This window comes from Mus caroli, chromosome X (assembly GCF_900094665.2).
Source record: "Mus caroli chromosome X, CAROLI_EIJ_v1.1, whole genome shotgun sequence".
In the NCBI taxonomy this organism is placed as follows: domain Eukaryota; kingdom Metazoa; phylum Chordata; class Mammalia; order Rodentia; family Muridae; genus Mus; species Mus caroli.
In genome coordinates this window covers 95,408,165-95,413,148 of record NC_034589.1, presented here as the reverse complement: position 1 = coordinate 95,413,148, position 4,984 = coordinate 95,408,165, and positions in this window count along the sequence as shown.

The following is a 4,984-nucleotide window of genomic DNA, read 5'->3' as shown; positions in this document are numbered from 1 at the left end:
TTATCATATCTCAATTAGTTAGATCCCACATGTAATTACTTTTCACACTGTTAGCATAAGTAAGCCAACATTTTATGTACAATTGGTCATTTCTAATGCTTTCTTACAACTGTTTTGCAAGTCAGAATTTTGTTTTTTATTGTGATGAAATATGCATAATACAAAACTTACCATTTTAACTGTTTTAAAGGGTATAATCCAGTAGCATAAAAATACATTCAGTATGGTGGAGTCATTATCTCTGTTTAGTTCTAGAAGATTTTTATCATCCCAAATAGAAACTTTGTATCATTCCTCGTTTCACCCTGCCCTTGGACCCTAGCAACCACTTATCTGTTTTTTCGTTTCTATGGATTTACCTATTCTAGGTATTTTGTATAAATAGAATCATGCAGCACATGGCCTGTTCTGTTTTGCTTCTTTCTGTTAGAACAGTGGTTTCAAAGTCCACCTGTGTTCTAGTGTACATCAACCAGCCATGATGAACAGCATGTCACACTGTCCATTCATCCACCGATGGCCATTTGAGTGGATTCCACTTTTCAGCCATTGCAAATATTGCCTCTGAGCAAATTTGATCAAGGTTTCCTTTGAATACACGCTTTCAATACTTTTGTTTATACATATAAAATGGAATCGCTGGGTCTTTTGATAATTCTAGGAGTAACTTGTTGAGGAACTGTCGAAATCTTTCCCTAGGCAGCTGTACCATTTTACAGTCCACCAGCAACTTCCAGGCCGTCCATTTCTCTGCATTCTGACTTAGCATGTGTCTGGTCAGAGCCTCCCTAGTCAGCATGAGGAGACTATAATTATGCCTTGGATTTCCATTCTCTTAATGGCTAGATGTGTTAAGCATCTTTTCATGTATATTTTGACTGTTTTTATATCTTCTCTGAAAGAAAAATTTGCCTTTAAAAGTTGGTTTGATGTAGAAAATTGAAGCTGGATTCCTACTTTTTAGCTTGTACAAAAATTGACTTAAAATACTTTAATGTAAAACTTGAAACTTTTTATGCATAGACAAAAGAGATTTCTTTATTAAGTTATTTTAGGACATATCAATCTATACTCTTCATAAGGGATACACCACTAAAAATAACAAAAACACTACGTACAACACATCATCACATTTTCCAGTTGATTTTTCCCAAGTGACACTTTTAAAATTGACATTCCTGGCTTTGGAGAGATAGTTAAGTAGTTAAGAGAACTAGCTGCTCTTTCAGAAGACGTGACTTCAATTCTCGGCACCCACATGGTGGCTCACAACCGACTTCAAAGCCAATTTCAGGAATCTGATACCATCTTCTGGCTTCCATGAGCACCAGGTATGCACATAGTGCATAGACATACATCTAGGCAAAACACACATAGAAAAATAAAATTTCAAAATTTGAAATTCCTAACTATATCTAAGAATTTAAAACTTCTGGAAGAAAACATGTGGGAAACATTCGAGATCTAAGCATAGGCAATGACTTTCTGAATAGGAGTCTGATAGCTCAGGAAATATTAGCAAGAATTGCCAGAATGGGATTGCATGATAAAAGGCTTCTGTACAACAAAGGAAGCAATTAGCAGAGGGAAGAGATAGCCAACAGAATAGGAGGAAATCTTTGCTAGCTACACATCTGACAGAATAAAAGTCTAGAGTCTATCGAACTCTAAAAATTTAAACACCAAAAATCCAACCAAATCATCCCATTAACAAACAGGCAGAGTAACTTTTGAAATAAAAAAGTAAAACAGCCAAAAAAAATTCCAAGGAAACATGTTCAACATATTTAGCTTCCAGAGAAATGTATAACAAAACTACATTGAGACTTATTTCATCCCAATCAAAGTGGCTATCAATAAAACAAAAGGACACAGTGGAGAGGATGCAGAAGAAATGGACTCTACCTGCACTGTGGATAGGAATATGATTTACTCTAACCACTAGACCAAAGAGAATGGAGGTTCTCAGTTTCCAGATGGAATTACCACACTGTCTACTGTAGCATCACCGAGTATACGCCCAAAGGAACCTAAGTTAGTGCACAGCAGAATTACTTTCACATTTGTGTTTATTGTATCATTAATCACAATAGCCAATATATGAAATCAGCTTAGGTACACACTTAACAAATGAATGGATTAAAAAAATGTGGTACTCATATAGAGTGAATTTTTAATTTATTCAACTAGAAAGAAAACCAAGGGACTGGGAAACGGCTCGGTTGGTATGGTGCTTGCTACGAAAGCATGAGGACCCGAGTTCCATCCCCAGCACCCATGTGAAAAAAATTGGGTTTAACAGCACAGGCTTGTAGTCTCAGTGCTGCAAAGGGAGAGACAGGAGGATCCTCGAGGCTTACTGTCTAGACAGCCTAACCTAATCACAAGCCTCAGGTTCTAGCGAGAGGCCCTGTCACCAAAACAATACAAAACAAAACAAGGTGAATGGCTCCTGAGGAATGATAGCTGAAGATGACCTTTGGTTTCTACATGCATATATACACTTGTGACCGCGGGCACATGCTCGAACACACACACAATCAATTGAAACATTTTTAGGGGAGCTAGAGGAATGGCTAGGTGGTTAAGAGCACTGACTGCTCTTGCAGAGGGTTTGATTCCCAGCACAGAAATAGCAACTTATAACCACCTGTTACTCCAGTTCCAGAGTATTCAATACTTTCTTCTGGTCTCTGTGGAGACTGTGTTACATGCTGCACAGACATACATGCAGGCAAAACATGTTCATACATAAATAAAAAAGAAATACTTTGAAATATTTATATTTAATGTGGATGAGTGTTTTGCTTGTAGGTATGTCCCTTCACCACATAGTCCAGAAGAAAGCATTGGGTGTTCCAGAACTGGAGTTAGAGGCAGTTGTGGATGCAGGTACAGGGAACTGAAGCCAAATCCTCTTCAAAACTAGCAAGTGCTCTGAGCCAGTTAGCTGTCTCTCCAAATTATTATTATTTTTTAACAAAGAAAAGTTGTTATTTTTTAAAAATTGGGTGTATCATCATGTTAAATAAAATAAGCCAAACTTAGAAAAACAAATATTATATATTCTCTCACATATGGAATCTAGAGTTGTTTTATGTTATTTTATATAGTAATTATATGCTAATATTTTAAAATGTTTGTTACATCTATTTCTATCTATGTATCTATGTATCTATCTATCTATTATGTATGTATGTATGTATGTATGTATGTATGTATGTATGTATGTATGTATCTATCTATCTATCTATCTATCTATCTATCTATCTATCTATTCAACCTGTGTGTGTGTATGCACATGCAGGAGCATGTAGGTGAAGGTCAGAGGACAATTGTCCCACATCTTGGGAGAATCTCTTCTCTCCTTCCACTGTATGGGTTCCAGGGATTGACTTTAGGTCTTCAGCCTGGACGGCAAGAACATTTGCTTGTTAAGCCATCTCCCAGGTGCTAATATCTTGTGTTACTGAGGATTGGATCTAGGGTCTTATGAGTGCTAAGCAAGTACTCTATCATTGATCTATATCCTCACATAATTTTAGTTTTTATTTTAAGACAGTGTCCTACTCCCATTGCAGCCTGGTCTTAAATTTACTCAGGTAGTCAAAGCAGGCCTTGAACTTGTGGTCCTCTTGCCTCAGCCTTCTGAGTACCTGGGATTCCAGGCTTGAGCAAGCAGGCCAGGCTGTACTTTTTAAATTACTTTCCCCCTCATTGTTATTAAGAAAATGCTCTTTATTTTATTTTTAATTGATATTTTTCATTTAGTGTGTGTGTATAACACATATATAGAGGCCGAGAAACAATTTACAGGAGTTGGTTCTCTGTTTCCATGTATCATTTGGGTTCCCAGGACAGAACGTAGACCATCAGATTGGTGGCAAATGCCTTTATCTGTTCAGCCATCTCACTGGGGCTATATTGCTGTTTAAAAATCTTTTTATGAAGCCAGAGAGATGGTGCAGGGATTTAGAGCTCTTGCAGAAGACCTGAGTTCGGTTCCCAGCACTCACATTAAACATCTCACAACTGTCCAGTGGGTCTGATGCTTCTGGCGTTTATGGGCACCCACTTTCAGGTGAATACATTTATACACACATACATAATTTAAAATTTATAAATATTTTTGTTGGTGATTTGTAGGTGTTCTTTATATGTGTATTCTGGAAACTAGACAATTATCAGGCAATTTTGGGAATATTTTCCCCCATTCTGTCAATTATCTTTTTACTTTCTTGATTTCACCCCTTTATGCATTAGACTTTTTGATATACAATCTATATATCATCTAGTCTACACACTTGACATATGTAATTGAATGTATTTTAGTGTGTACACAGGCATCATTACCATCACTTTCCAAAAATTTCATAATCCCTAAAAGAAACTTCATGCTTACTTGCAGTTAACCCCCAATGAACTTTGCTTTTTTTTTTTTTAAAAAAATATTTATTTATTTTATGTGAGTACACTGTGGCTGTCTTCAGACACACCAGAAGAGGGCATTGGATCCCATTACAGATGGTTGTGAGCCACCATGTGGTTGCTGGGAATTGAACCCTGGTTCTCTGGAAGAGCAGTCAGTGCTTTTAACCACTGAGCCATCTCTCCAGCCCAAACTTTGCTTTTTTTTTTGAGACAGGGTCTCACGCATCTCAGGTAGACTGCCAACTCACTGTGTAGCTAGGGATAGCCTTGAACTTCTGATCTTCCTGTCGATAGCTCTAAGAGCTGGGATGAGAGGTGTGTGCACCACGTCCAGGTTCTGTGGAACTGGTGAGTGACTCAGGGCTTCATGCATTTTAGGCAAGCACTCCACCAAGTGAGCTACACCCTTTGACTTTGAACTTTTCCTTTCAAATGTAGTAGTGGTGGTGGAGGTGGAGGTAGAGGTGGAGGTGGAGGTGGAGGAGGAGGTGGAGGTGGAGGTGGAGGAGGAGGTGGAGGTGGAGGTGGAGGTGGAGGTGGAGGTGGAGGTGGA